General features: G+C 46.0%; 1 protein-coding gene across 29 annotated transcripts in view; it reads left to right on the top strand.

Moving 5' to 3' along the window:
* The window catches only part of kcnma1a (potassium large conductance calcium-activated channel, subfamily M, alpha member 1a), a 138,745-nt gene that overhangs the window by 1,976 nt on the left and 120,758 nt on the right, over positions 1-16,011 (top strand). The gene's annotated exons all lie outside the window — the stretch shown is intronic.

Here is a 16,011-nt window from a genome sequence, read left to right as displayed (position 1 = left end):
GGTCAAGTGTGGACGCAATCTCTTTTGGCATTTTGGATGATCGTGAACAAACCAGATTGTTGCAGCATCAAACCTAATCTGTCACATGTAAACGCTCGGAATCTAATCTGCTAATCCCGAATGTGATTGTCCCTCAGACATTTGGATAGAACCACAGCATCCCTGCCAGGTTGATGTGTTTTGCCGCCAAAGGTGTAAACACCAATGATGTCATCCATCAGGGACAATTAGACGCCACGGGGTCGATAGTTCTATCCCATCTGGACAGCTTTCATTTGCAATGAAGGATTGTTCAGGTTCAGGTTATCACTTCAACGTCCCTCCGCCATCGTTGTGTTCTTTGCTCCGTGTCATCCATCGCACCTGACACGTCTAGCAAGGATACCGATGGAAAACACGCCAGTATAATTTAGGTATCCATCTTGTGACTGCCGGTGGTGCCGCCGCCGCCGCCGCTCGGGTCTCCTCGTAAAAGAAAGGGAACCACGTCTCTGTGCTGCCATTTTTTCTATTTGGGAAAGGCGGCGTCATCCGGTTGGGTGACTTTGGGGGGCCTTGACACTCGCGCTGTTGTGGAGGGAAGAGGCTCGTTAGGAGTATTAGGAGGTGGAAACTGGATCTGTGTTCAGCTGACTGGAGCGGCCAGTGTCAGAAACAGGATGCGTCTTCGTTTGGGGGGGTCGGAAGTCGACTCCGGTCGCAGTTTTGCGGCCAATGGGAGGATAGAAGAGGAAGTGAAATCGGGGGAAATGAGGCTGATGTCATTGACTCACAGCTGTGTCCTAATTCTTGATGGTTGGGCTTTAAGGGGATGATTGGAGATGGAGATGCAGCCAGGAAAACATGACGCGGATCGCCTGCAAACGCTTTCAATAGCTGCCGCTAAAGGCGGGGGTCCCAACATCCGGGGGGGGCAAAAAATACAATCATACTATTCAAGTCAAATTCATGTGGTTTGTAGTTTTTAGAAATACACTAATCCAGTTTTAATCGCGATTAATTGGTTCCAGAACGACTCTGATAAGCAAATGTCTGCACATTCAGGGGGGAATTCTTTGACCCCCCCAGAAACAAATATAAATATATGGTCTTGTGGACATAACATGTTGGTATAACAAGCGTGTGCATTCGATACCAGGGGGACTTAACAATGATCCATGAGGAACTCCACATATAAATGGTGCTGATTTTCCTAAAATTCTACGTAGTGTATTGTCTTAACCGAGGACTAAAGTTCTGTTGATCACATGACAAGCCTCAAAGTCCGCGTCAGAAATCCCTCATTTATCACGGTTAATTGGTTCCAGATTAGACTGTGAAAAGTGAATCCGCGACGTAGGATTCCTTAATTATAAATGGAATATTTTCACAGTCGGAGCAAAGAAAACCTGTTTAGCGACTTCTAAATATGTTTTTTTTAACGTTATTAGAGCCTCTTGGGCATGAAATAACACCCCTATGGTCAACTTTAGTAGACATAAGAGAAAATAAGACATACTCCCTCATGTTAGAATCCTGTCCAAGCTGCTGAAACGCTGTGACCATCATGAAGGATAAATATGAGAAATGAAATAGATAATGATAACTGCTAATATCCTCCCTCCAAATAAGCCGGTCTCTCAATCTTCGCAGAGTCCTTTCAGAGTGAGGTATGCTTTAGCGTTAAGAAGGGACTTCCACCCAAAGTGGGCTTACATCACAGTGCAGGAACGGAAGCGGTGCGTAACAGGAGGAGCACCTGCGTCGATGGAACACCTTGCATGACTTTCCTCTCCCGTGTTCCGTGTTCCGTGTTCCGTGTTGCTGTTATGCTGCTTCTTCCTCTCTGCTGTTTGGTTACCTAATCGTCTAGTTAGCCTCTCTGCGTCATGCCACCTCCAGAAGTTCTTACATGATGCATCTGTTAGTGGGAAATGTGTGGTTGGGGGGGGGGGGGGGGGGGGGGCAGCAAAGAAAGAAGCCACTTCTTTTTCCCAACTAGCATGAACGGCTGTAGCATAAGGCCATTTGTTTTCTTTCCTTTTTCCGAAATGAAGATGTTGACATTAGCAATTGTTCAGGTTAGCAGACATGCTAAGCTATTGGCAAACGTCTTGCTCTTTCCTTATCAGTGAACTCCGTATGTATTGACCGGGAACGCCTGTGTTAATGCTAGCATTACCTGGAGTAGTTGTACTATAGCGGGTGGCTGTTTAATAGTACGGTTAATCTCCAAAATACACAAATACATCACTGTACCACTGTACTACCATTTAGTAGTTGACCCAAAATATATATAAAAAATATTCATATTCAAGTAAATCAGACACATTCTGGGCCTAAATGAAGCATTTAAGCAAGATGAAGTAAGATACAAATATAAGGCATTCAGAAGACACATTCAAACATGTTGTGATGATATGTAGTATTATATTACACACTGGTCACTACATGTCAGTCATGTAAAATACAATATAGAACATAGAAAGTACTGCATAGAACAGGGAATAAAAACCACTCCCAATACTAACATGCATGACCTTGAATTATGTCTTATTAGTGTCAAATGTGTCTTATTTTTTCTTCAGTATACTAAATGTGACTATAGGGGTGCTATTTCATGTCTGGATGTCTCTCATCATGTTAAAAACCATATTTAGAAGGTTGCAAACAGGAGTTCTATGTTCTAACTGTGAGAATATTTTCTAAATAAGGAATCCTAGTCCTTTCCGTTCCTTTCCGTTCCTTTCCCCACCGCGGGGGCACCACCTCCAGCTCCACCAGGAGGATACCAAGGCGTTCCCAGGCCAGCTGTGAGAAACTAAGGAATCCTACTTCATGGACATTCCCTCACGGTCAGGTCTGGAATAAACAAAAATACGACAAACGGGATTACTGTTCTGGATTTTGTTCAATTTCCCATCACTGGCAATCTGGTTATTTCTACATCCTGCTGCTGCTACTCATATTTCATAGTTTGTTGACTTATGACAACAATGTTTTATTATCAGTTGTTATTGTTTTTCTTCCAAAATAAAACCCTCCCCCAAATAATTCCAAAATAATGATGCATCATGCATGTAGACGTCCTTCATAATAAGAAGTCCTTGATACTGAGAAGTCCTTCCGTGTGTGCAAACATCTGAACAGGCGTAGCACTCAAACATCAGCGTGTTTTGGTGACAAGCAGCTGATGCAGCTACTGTACCCGACACGTTCAACCCCCCCAAGGTGCAACAAGAGAGTGTTAACGGGCACCGTGGAGCCGACATCTGTCAGGATTGTACAATCGTTTGCGTCCAAACAGCTGAAAGGAGCAGGTTGACGTACGTGGCGGCGCTAACCTGGACGCTAGCTCGCCTCTGACTTTGACATTTAGCTTTGTTGCCATTTTGATTTGTTTGTGCGTCTAAACGTTGTCCTCTTAATGAGTCGTCCCTGCAGGGGACGTTAGCGTTTTAAGGTGAGTGACGCTGTCGTTTCTCACAACGTCTACCTTGGTTCTCATTTGGGACAGGAAGTGAGGGTTTTCATACTTTCTTCTCTACCGGAAACGCTTGGAATACCGACTTAACAATTCAAACTAAAAATGATGGTAGTCCCAAAAAGAATTATTTTTATCTCCAAGTGGATTAAGTGACAGTATTAGCATGTACAGTATAAATAAGTATTTCTAATACTCAGTACAGCTCAGCTTGTCAGGTTGTTTTCATGCTAATCCTCCATTTTGCTGATCCAAAACACTTTGAATTTGGATGTTTCCGACTTCCGGCGACTAAAACCCTGTGGGACCTCAAAGAGTCCTGACTCGGTTTTGTGTTGACTTTCGATGAAAACACTAATAGTACACTTAGTACACGTTGCAGTTGGAACCTTGCTAAACTCTTTTTAGTATTTTTTTAAGGAAAGAATAAATGTGGGCTGTTTCGTGGGAGACTATGGACTATGATTAGTCAGCAAATACTGAAAGACCAGTTCTATGTAGCGTTGGGGTAGCGTTTAAAACGGCAGCCCTCTCTTATGTCCCAGCACTGATCCCATAGCCTACATGTTGAGCAATGTGATGTAAACAAAGAATAATAGGAGTGTAAAGGTGACTATAGGGGTGTTATTTCATTTCAGCATGACTCTAATAATAATAAAACCTATATTTAGAAAGTCATATGCTCTATGAATGCTCTCTTTTCTATTCTTTTCTTCAAAAAAATGTTCTCCTCTCATTCTGTGTGGAAGTGGTAAGTAAGTAAATTGGAGTGGCTAACTAGTTAGCTCGCTAGCTTTCTGTGGTAGCGGTGGTGCAGTCATCTTGTAGCCTGAGCAATGTGATGTAAACAAAGAATAATAGGAGTGTAAAGGTGACTATAGGGGTGTTATTTCATTTCAGCAGGACTCTAATAATAATAAAATCTGTATTTAGAAAGTCATATGCTTTATGAATGCTCTCTTTTCTTAAAAAATGTTCTCCTCTCATTCTGTGTGGAAGTGGTAAGTTTCTCCCCACTTTGTTTGAAACTTTGCTGGTTCCACTTTGCTAACATGACTTGTTAGCTCGCTAGCTTTCTGTGGTAGCGGTGGTGCAGTCATCCTGTAGCCTGAGCAACGTGATGTAAACAAAGAATAATAGGAGTGGAATGGTGACTATAGGGGTGTTATTTCATGTTGATGGAGCTCTAATGTAAAAAAGTCATAAACAGGTTTTCTCTGCTGTAACTACAGCTATTCCATTTATTAATATTGAATCCTACTTTGCAAATATTAGCCTGTCACGGCCATCAATCATTACGGTTATCAATGAACTATGATAAAGGTTCCATTCAAGAAAACAACAAGCTTCATATGAATGGATGAAGAAAGTAACCAGTATTTTTACTCATGCAAATAAGAAGTCACGCTAAGGAGTGTTTTCACGGCAGGGTATTGACTTTGAGTGCCGCATGTTTGAGATCTTTGTAGCAGGATTAGCCTCATCGGGGGCGGGTGGGGCGGGGGTCAGCGATGCTCATGTTACAGGAAAGTTGTCTGGTCGGACTTCTTTGTTCCCGCAGGGTTTCTCACTCACTCTCGGTTCCGTAATTCAACGGTTCTTGTTGTTGTTTTCATCCGGCGAGCCGCCGATCCGCGGCGGCCTCTGGGAATTTGACATCACAACAACTCATTTCCATAAGTGAATGTTGCTATTGATTTTTGCGCACTGAAGCTCGGCTTTCATTCCAGCGCGCCGTTAATTGAAAGCCTCAAATCCCTCCGTCGTGTTTGCGTGTCTCAATAAGTAAGGAGCGCTCTGCCTCGCCGTGTGCTTCAGCGCTAATGGCTTTGCGTAGGTGTCTGTTGTGTGTCCTCTTGCGCCTGGCAACACACCAGCTGCATTTTGTTGCAGCCTGGCGTGGAGAGCGTGCACGCGCCCGGCCGTCAGCTGTCGCTCTCACTAACCGCGGCCCTAACTTGGCGCAGTCGCTCACCAAAATAAAAGCTTTGTGTAAACCCGCGGCTCCACTTTAATTGTTGTCATTCAGCGGTTTTTCCTTGCCTCTGTCACCAAAGTGCTTGCTCAAGTCACACCCGAGCGCACAGTTGGAACATCTATGTCGTATTGAGGACACCGAAAGTCCAGAGACAGTGAATGAGAAGGTGTCTCCAAACGTTGTAGAAACGTCTGGCTCCTCCATGTCCGTCTGACACGGCAGGAATGTGTGTGCCTAGCATGTTCCCGTGGTCGGTGCTTGAGCTTGCATGTGTCCCGTCATGTGTTGTTGACACTTGCGGGCGGGGCGGGGCCGGCCGGGCGGGCGGGCGGGCGGTGAGCTCTCCCGAAGCAGAAGGCAAAGCGTGACCGCTTTTCCACTGCAGCCCACGCGCCTCCGACCGCCCGCCGCTCGGGAATAAAGGTGTCAGCAGTCTTATCAGCGTTAAATTTAGCCTTATAAAAGTCGGAATGTCACAGGAGACGTAGCTTCATGTCTGGAGGAACGCAGGGAAAAGTGGAAGAGTGTCAATTTCCTGGCTGATGAGGTTGCATTGGAGCTGCAACAGAGGCGGGACACTGCCTGTGTGAAAGGCACGGCAGGGAAGTCAAGTTCAAAACAAGTTCAAAGTGTTGATCATGAGTGGCGTCATCTTGCCATGAGGGCTGCCACAATTAGTCGACTAATCGTGATTAATTTTTCCCCCACTTTTAGTCAAGCGTCGTCCCAATTGAACTGCTTTTGCCAGATCTCTGTGTGACAGAGGCTGTATTTCCGATGCAGCATGCTAATGCTAATTGTGGAGTCAATTCTGGAATCCCAAGGTCATTTTTTTAAATAACCAACACAAAGTCACAAACTTTTCCTAAAAAAATCGGCAACAGTCATCTAACCTCAGATTTATAAAATATCCGACTTTTTTTTTCGAAATTCCGAAAATTCCGAAAAGTCGGAATGACACAGGAGACCTGTCTTCATGTCTGGAGGAACGCAGGTAGAAGTGGAAGAGCGTCAATTTCCTGCGGTTGCATTGGAGCTGCAACAGACAACAAGGTCATTTTTTTTAGCTAACCGACACAAAGTCACAAACTTTTCCCAAAAAGATCGTCAACAGTCATGTAACCTCGGATTTGGCAAACAAGGGAAGAAACGGCAGGACTAATTTGTACGTGGTGTCCAACCCGGCTAGCTACAGCCGTGTTAGCCTGCTTTAAAAACATCACTATCAAAGTTAGCGTTAGCGGGCGCTAACTATCAACTTTCGTCCCTCACACCCGTCTAATGCTGGAATGTGTGACTCATGCGTTATTCTCCTTTGGCCAGCCGCGCTTTTCTAGGCCCTATAATCCTTAATTCAGCGGGCCGTGACTTGATGGCCATCTAGGGACAAGTTTAGTGCGCCACGCTGATGTATGTTAATCCGCCGACAAGGAGAAGGCCATATATCACGGCTGGACTATGTATATCATGAGGGCGGACGCACGCTCGCGGGCCCGCTAGCCAAAGTGCCGGCCTGCTGTCATGCTGTTATGTCTTCTTTGGCCCGTCAGCGTGCTATTAAAAGGCCGTCCACACCCCAGGAAGTATTTGGGGGTTAAAGGTTAGACCGGTAGGGTATACCTGGCTCCACCGGGGAGGAGAGACGCTTGATTGGCTCCAAACGCCAAGGAATCTTTCCCGTCGGAAATCATGCAAATTAATTTATTCCAGACACACAAAAATATGAAGAAATACAAAATTTTTTTTTTTTTTTTTTTAGTATTTCTTTGTTCGGCCACTGGGTTCTACGGAATGGTGCAGTACAGGGCACACGGTCTAGTTTGAAACACCACTATCCTACCATCCTACCAGCGTACAAAAACAGAATTTGGGCAAACGTTTGTGTCCAATCATACCAAAACTGTCTCCTGCTAGCTTGTTAGCTAGCGCATGAACAATGGCTAACAGTTGCTGGAAGGTTCCAAATGGATCGTGCCTACTTTTCTTCCCAACTTTAAATGAGAGATTATTAAACTAAATAAAATCAAAATAAATAAAAAAAAGACAATACAATAAAATATAAAAGCTAATAATAACAGGAAGTGCATGTTGTACGGTGGTGCCACAGTTTAAGCTAACGCACAACAGTGCTAAACTTGTGTCCAATAAAAAACATCTCTCAAATTGTTTGAGTATTTCACACTTCTTATTTTTAGTTTGAAATATTACTTGTTAGCTTGCTGTCATGCTAGCTTGCTAGCTAGGGGCTGTCCCGTGTCCCTGCAGCATTAAGAGTTGCCATGTGGTGTAAAAAAGGAATAACAGGACTGTAAAGGCGACTATAGGGGTGTTACCTCTTGTTGCAGGGCTCTAATGATATTAAAAACCCTATTTAACAGGTTTTCTGTGATATATGAAAATATTCCTTTTTATTAACATTCCATTACGGAATCTTGTGTAACGCGGTCTGGAAGCAATTGAGTGCTATGAGGAGGGATTACTGTATTAAATATAATATTATTTTTCTGACTGTTTATTTGAAGCCTGGCTTGTGACCTACGCCGTGATGGCGTTCCAGATCGCACGTCTCCCCCAGGCTGCCATGCTAGCGCCAGACTCCCGGCCACGCTCGGCTCTGGTGGGATGCTTCCCTTTCCTGGCTCGGCCCTTGAGTGTGTGTGGCGTGCAGGATGGAGACCTGGAGGTTGTGTGTGCAGGGGACGCACGGCGGTGACCTTCAACGATCTCAGCAGGCGACGCTTGTGCCTCCTCTTTCCAGGTTGGCTCCCTCGTAGCAGCGTATGCCGCGCTCGCTCTCCGACGGTCAGGAGAGTCGTCATGGCCACCGAGTCCTGCAGGATGGAAACCTGCTTAGGTTAACCCGGGGAGGGCCAGGCTCGGATGGTAAACAAATCCATCCAAGCAGGCCAGCTCGCCAACCGTGCTATCATGCTAACACTGCCCCCCCCCCCCAGCTAAGAATAGATCACATGATGCTAGTAGGCTAAGAAGGACAGAGTCCATTTGGTTAAAATGAATGAATAAATAATGGGATGGGACTGCAGTCTCCTTGTGACAGTGGTGGGAGGCCAGGGGGCTGGGGGCCTGGGGCCTGGGGGCCTGGGTCACATTTTCATAATTGGCCACGTCCAGTTGGCAAAAAGTCAGTAGAATAAGACAAGTAAAAAAAATATGTTTTTTTCTTCTGTCACTTCCATCCATCCATTTTTTATGCCACTTATCCTCACTAGGGTGGGGGTATGCTGGAGCCTATCCCAGCTGTCTTTGGTTGAGGCGGGGTCCACCCTGCACTGGTGGCCGCGCCCGCAGAAGCAAAGTGTGCTCCGTCCCCAGCGCCGAAGCTAACAAGGCGGCTGTGAACGCCACTGAACACCACGGAGGAGAAGTTCCATCACCTCCTGACTTCTTCTGACGTTCACCAGGATGCTCGCACGGCACCACCAACCCGCCTGTCAATCACATCTCCGCTAAAGAGGGACGATCTCGCATCTCGCACAAGTTCTCCAAAAACTGTGAAATCCTTCAAGGCAGGAAGCGAGCAGGCCAATTTGAGAGTGACACGAGCCGAGCAGCGGGCGATGACGCGGCCATGCGTTTAGCGCAACGCCACCAACAACCGCACGGGCAGGCATCATGCAGCAGGTGATGCGCGTGATTCATCATCATGGATGGATGCATGGATGCATGGATGATGTTGTTACCTTCCCTTCTTAGCCTCCTTAAACTAAACACTGTTCATCCTGCCGTCTAGCTAGTAAAATACTTGGAAATACTCTACACCGATACTCAACCACTTCTTGCTATCATCAATATTTGATGATATTTGATCAGTAAACTTAGAATATATACTACTAATTGGGGCGATTTTGATCATGATTTGGTACACAGTTAACTCAGAATTAATCACTTTTAATCACAGGTAGAAAAGTTTTATCTATAAAAAGAGGATATCTCTTTGTGGTAAACAATTCGATATGCAAATACAAAAAAGTTACCGCCGTTCAGAAACTTCCGTTAACACGTCATTAACGTTAACGTTAACATTAACACGTTAACTTTGACAGCCCTAACCATAATACAATAACATGAACTATTTTTAATGTCCTAATTTGGGTATCTATCCATGAACCATGCTGGGCTTGTTCAGCACCATGGAGAGCTCCAGGGTGGTAGTAAAGCAGAGCAGCTCTTTGGTGGCCGTTTAAGTTGACGTCTCCTCAGTGCTGGCTCCTCATCTTGGGTCTCTCTACCAACCTTTTAGTCCATGTTGGGGAGACAGCACAGCAAAGGCTGGGATGGAATCGTACTTGCAACTCTTAATCTCATTGCAGGTCCCGCGTCCTTGGCCATGTCACTCACTAAATAAGAACATTATCTTCTTGTGATGAATCCTGCTGGAGCAAACGTGTTCCTAATGAAGTGGCCGGTCTGTGTATATTAGGGATTGTATTCTACAGCGAGCACCTGAATGGAAAGTAGCATGTAGCATGTAGCATTCATCATTAGCTGCCTGTAAGGCCTTCCAAATACAAAATCCTATCATCAATAATATTATTTTGCTAGTTCAGACTTCAATTCATTAAAAAAAAAATCGATTTTAAATTTTAATAGTTTTAATTGGCCATTTTAATGTACATGAATTTCAAAGTGTATTTAATGTCATTATATTTGTATTATAATCATTTTAGAATCTTTAATATATTTATTTCTAATGTGAAGATTTCCTCATTCGAATGCAGACATTTTAATTTTACACATTTTAATAAAAAAACAAAATAAAATGCAGCCATTTTCCACGCTCACAGTCGTTTCTTTAAAGGCTGAAAAACGTCCCGGCAGCTCAGGAGTGCGACAAAGGCAGACAGCGTTCCTGCAGAGAGCCTTTTCTTTGGCAGACGTGGTCAGGAAGATCTCAAGAACAAGCAGCAGCGTGTTTTGAACAGCCAGTCAAATGTGGCTTGAGTGGGCGAGGGCGTGGGTTTGAGGGAAAAAAAAACATTCCTACGCACACGCAAACACAATCCATGCTTTAGCTCTGGGAGACGCTCTCCTCCTCGTCTGCCCTCATCTTCTTCCTCAGGTGTTGGCTAACAGACGCAGTGACGCAGCGTTTAGCATGCAGATACCGCCATGTAGATACCGCCATGTAGATACCGCCATGTAGATACCGCCACGTAGATACCGCCATGTAGATACCGCCATGTAGATACCGCCATGTAGATACCGCCACGTAGATACCGCCACGTAGATACCGCCACGTAGATACCGCCACGTAGATACCGCCACGTAGATACCGCCATGTAGATACCGCCATGTAGATACCGCCATGTTTGCCCGTGTCCGACGTCGCCATCTCTCAATGGAGCAGAACGACTTCCTCATGGGTGGAAAAGGAACATTTGCTCCTTTCTTTCTTATCTCCACTGGTTGGTTTTAGGTCTTAGATGCTGTTTAGCTATGTTAGCAGTAGCGGCTAGCTTGAGTCCGGGTCTTGTCATGTAATGCCAGATCAGCTTTGTTTGTTGTTTATATACAAAAGAAGTTGCTTTGAAGTCAAGACTTTGTCTTTAAGGTTTGGGTCGGTCTTGGCGAATGCGTACATCATTAAAGGGGGCTACAAGTTGGAGACCCCTTGGCTAGCAAATGCTTGGTCGTTGTTAGCTACTGTACTGCTACAGCTACGACTGCTATGGTGTTCATGCTAACGGCCTCGCCCTCGCAACGGCTCTCTTTAGACGTACACAGTAACATTAGCTTGACGTTGAGGCGGGGCTTCGGCTGACCTCTGAACCCCCGCGGGCCTGTCGCACATTCCACGTGGAATCTGGGTCAGTCCGTGGATACGGCGACGTCGCCCCGATACCCGATATGGGCGTTACCTGCAATCTGCAGCGCTATCAGGTTCGATCCCGGCGACTATTTGCATCATTTATCATGATCTAATGTCCCATCACTTTGTCTTACTACCGTACGGAACGTCGTCTTCCTGTCTTAATGCGCCAACTCCCAGGATGGGAACACTAAAGGAGATATTTTATGGAGTTATGGTCGTGTCAACTTACGTTATTCCATTCATTCATGGAGTAGTGTTCATTGTTGTCATTTCTAAATACTTTTTATAGCTTTGGGGTTTTCCCAGGAACACCCAGCCATCATTTGGCTCTTTAGCTGGAAAGGTTCCAGGGAATTCCGGAACACCAACAGCTGAATGGGTCTTTCATTTGAATATCATTGTCATTTTATTCATAAAGAAATCCACTATTTATTCAGTATTGTATTATATTACTTTAATTGATACTGTGTAATGTCATTGAACTGTTTTGTTTGATTGAATCCAACTGGGCTGCACGGTGGACGAGTGGTTAGTGCACAGGCCACACAGCTAGGAGACTCGAGTTCAATTCCACCCTTGGGCATCTCTGTGTGCAGTTAGCATGTTCTCCCCGTGCATGTGTGGGTTTCCTTTGGGTACGTATGGGTAGGTATGAATGAGGGTGGGAATGCTTGTTGGGATAGCTGGGATAGGCTCCAGCACGCCTGAGAATAAGCGGTAGAAAATGAATATCATATAATATAAGAAAAATCATATAATTTCAATAACATTTATATCAAATCCAAATGAAGACCTGCGCCTCGGATCAAACACAAGCAACCGAACAAATCCCCAAAAGCCGAGCGCCCAGGAAGTGGCTGACCAAGCGGCGCTCCCGGCCTCCAATCACGTATTCGTCGTTTTCCCCGTTTAAGAATCTGACCTCTGCTCAGTCCATCAGAAATGGAAAACTCTGACATGGGTGTTGCCCAAACAGCCAACCTTTCACCTGTCTCAAGTGGGGGTCGGGTGCAAAGGTCATGAGGGTCGTGGGAGAAATTAGCCTCGTATGTTCTCACATGACATGTCTCGCTAGCGAGGCGGGGCTGCTTTTCCAGGCGAAACCTTACCTTTGCGCCGCTGCGTCTTCCTCGGGGACTCGCCCTGGCCTCTCCAACGCTGCAATTAGTCAGACACGCAACTGGGGGCCTTGCCGCCTTGCTGCCTTGCTGCCTTGCCGCCTTGCCGCCTTGTAGTGTAGCTCCTACTGTAAATAAAAGAAAGAAATCCTCCCATATAAGACGCCCATAAGAGCATAAAGAGGTCCTTTTACTCCCCTGCAGCGTCTTTGCTTCCCTTTCTGCACGCAATCACACTTAATTAGAGCAAACCTTGTTCCTACATCAGCCTTTGGTGTGTGTGTGTGTGTGTGTGTGTGTGTGTGTGTGTGTGTGAGAAGAGTGAAATATGGAGCGTCCGCAGCAGTGGGCAGCCGGTGGGCAGCCGGTGGGCAGCAGGATGGCAGCGCCTGATACGCAGAGATTGCGATGCATAATGTGATTTAGAGCTTCTCAGAGCCGCTTTTGTCTCCGCCGCCGTTTCTATTCACACGTACAGTACGAGGAAACGCCATTAGGAGGCAATAGGAGGGCTGACATTTAGACGTGTGGGTGCCACGGGGGGGTGGGGGCTTTGTTTTTTTTGCGGCATCTTTGCAGTGAGTGCATGGAATTAAAAGGAATCTCAAAGCTTATCTCAATGCTCCAAGTCGGATGCTTTAGTGCGGTTGTGCATGTTTGCGGGGGTGCACCTTCATCCCGTTGTCGTGTCTCAATCCTCAGGTTTGACTGAGCTGGAAGACGACATAACCCCCCCCCCCCCACACCCCCACCAGCTCATTCTGGTGTACACCAGGGAAAGAAATAAACACAGCTTTAGGTTTGGAGAAAGTTGTGCAGGAGAGTATAATAATAATAATAATAATAATAATAATTACAAACAATAACAATTTGGGGGAAAAATGCATGTAGAAATGCGCCCCCCCCACAAAGTAACAGGAAACTAACAGTAACTAACAGGCAACCCCCGATGAAAGTACCGTTAGATGCCATCTATGGGTTCTGGGAAATCAATGTGCCCAGGAAAGAAGTCTTGGCGATGACCAAGAAATATGCCAAATGTTATCATAACTGTGTCAAACCACCAAACATGGAGGCGGGGGGGTACATAGGAAGTCGGTGGGTTCGTTCCAGATGTCGTTAGATCCCTCAGACCCATGTTGGTGTTTCAATAAGGATTGTGGATGATGGGCAAAGGGCAGTTCTTGAAGTTTCGTGAAATTACAGATGAGTCGTTGAAGGATTGACTTGGGGGCTTGGGGGCTTGGGGGCTTGGGCGTGGGTGTGGCGTGGAGGGAAAGAATAATGTCTTCCGCTGTGACGGGCGTATCTCCAAGGTGTCGTGCAATCATCCCATCTGTTGTTATTCTTCCTTTCTGTCTTGATCGTGTCGGACTGGACTAATCCGTGTTCTACAAATTCATTCATTCCACATTCCCATCTTTTTCCTTGTGATTTAAAACTTCCTTGTGATGTTTTGTCTTTCTGGGCTTGACGGCGTGGCGTGAGAGAGGAGCGTGAGTTAGCTGCCAGAGTAACGCTGTATTTACTTTTAGCTGCATAGAACATCCCAGTGTGTCAGCAGCACAAACGCCGCATGTAATGACTCACAGCTCTTGTGGCGGGCCCACAATGCAAGGCGTGGGGTGAATGGTGGGTGGGGGAGGGGGGGGTGGTAGGGGGCTACAGGTGGAATCCCCCATGAATAATGGAGGAAGCGGCGTGTTGTTGGCTTGTGTTGTGGACACTGATACTGTAGCTGAATTATTGATGGCAGGCGGCATTCTTTACCCTGAATGTCATGAATCAGTCATGAAAAATCCTCCAGCAGTAGAATTCCTCACACTGTATGTACACTACCTTGCATTGGACATCACCTTCTTCATCCTCGGGATCAAATATTCACTCTTTGTCTTTGTACTGACGTAGCGAGAGAGCAGAGGTGGAGCTTTGGGCATCCAAACTTTGACACCATGCAGGAAATGACCCCAAAACCCCCCACCCAGCCTTGGGGGGCGCACACTGCAAAGTTGGCTGAAATCCTGCTTGGGTAGTAAACCGCAGCTGCAGGCACCGCTGCTCCAATTAGGGAGGAAAGGAACAACCTCCGTCGGGTGCGCACCACCGGGCTTTCCGTGCCAACTTGAGGGGGGAACCTGCAGGAGGTGAACTCGCGGATTTGGAATACAACAAGCCTGAAGTTTCGTGATGGCTGGAAACTTTATTGACACAGACTTTAGTTAGCAAAAGTTGGTCGGAGCCTGTTTGTGCCTTTCACAACGGACTCAGTCACGCCTGATATCCCCGTTCCCGGAACTCATGTCTTACTGTTACATTACCATTACAACATCGGTTGTGTTGCTGCAGTGTTCATAAATCAGCATCATTTTTTTTTATCCGCTTTCTCATGCACTCTAAATCATTTTTACAGTTGTCAGGTTGTATGGCTTTGCTCCAAATATTTCCTGCTTCCAATGAACCTCCTTGATGTTTCGCTAAATTAGCGCCCTATGCTATGCTTCAATGGCACTATTCAAAATGCGAGCGCTAACAAAACCTGAGAGGTGTCCTGGCTGGTCCACTGGTCATCTGGGGTCATCAAGGCACCAAAAGAAACTTTTGTCCTCATCTTATTACAACTTCACGTCATTGAAAAGTGTTAAATGAATCAAAGATGCTTACATATTGTGTCTTTAATGGCGTGATGCAATAGCGAGACGCGTTTGGACACAAGGAGGACGTCCCTTCCTTTGGTTTTAGCTCGTGCTAACAAACCAAACTTGACAAATAAGGTCTTTGCTTGGAATGAATAACAAAGGAAGCGCTTTAGCGCACATGGATATCTAATACATAACAGATCTCTCGTACATCTCTGCCATATTTCCCTATGATTTATGAGCCACGTCTGCTCTACGTGAACAACTACACACGCCTTCAATGGCAGACAAGCAATAAAAAATCCATCCAGAGTCATGCGGTGTATGCCCCCCGCCCCCCCTCCACCCTGCAAATACACCCGCTGGACCAGACGAGCGAGGGGGGGGGGGCTGGGGTGTACGGTGTCCTTCCTTTTTCGTAATGTTTTTTCAGGCATACTGGAGTCTTGGCGGTGTGTCATTGTTGAGCCACTTTAAAATAGAGCAGGGAATTTGCAGGCGGCTTAGTGGCAAACTGCGGCCACACGTGATCGAATTAGAGCGCCGTCACTCCAGTCCATTATGGCCCCCGCTTGGATATTTTCCATCAGCAAGTCAGTCCAGAGTCCTGTTACGCTATTTTGTCTTCTTTCCGTCTTAAATGTATTGTGGCGCAGCTGCGTGGATTCCGGAATGGACAGGAAAACGCTAACCATGGGGAAGAATGCCTGCCGTGGAATGCCGTGCATCATTAGGATTTTTACTTTCATTTTTATCCAAGAAAAGATTGGCTGCAGCTCGTCTTCCCGTAGTTGACGTCGTGTTACGCTAGTTGGAGTCGACAGCGCCTCTGCTGGTTGCAGCCAAGTACTGCACCCGATTGTTATTCCACTCAATCAAAACATTCCTAATCAATCAGTCAATCGATTATTTGTGTTTCCCGATTACAGAAACACAATAAAGCACATTGAGGGAAACGACTGTCAGTTAAAGTTGACCGCCTC

Source organism: Doryrhamphus excisus, linkage group LG20 (assembly GCF_037039965.1).
Source record: "Doryrhamphus excisus strain RoL-2023G ecotype Guam linkage group LG20, RoL_Dexc_Guam_v1.1, whole genome shotgun sequence".
Taxonomy (NCBI): domain Eukaryota; kingdom Metazoa; phylum Chordata; class Actinopteri; order Syngnathiformes; family Syngnathidae; genus Doryrhamphus; species Doryrhamphus excisus.
Note: the sequence above shows the minus strand (reverse complement) of the source record. Positions and strands in the feature narration are given on the sequence as shown.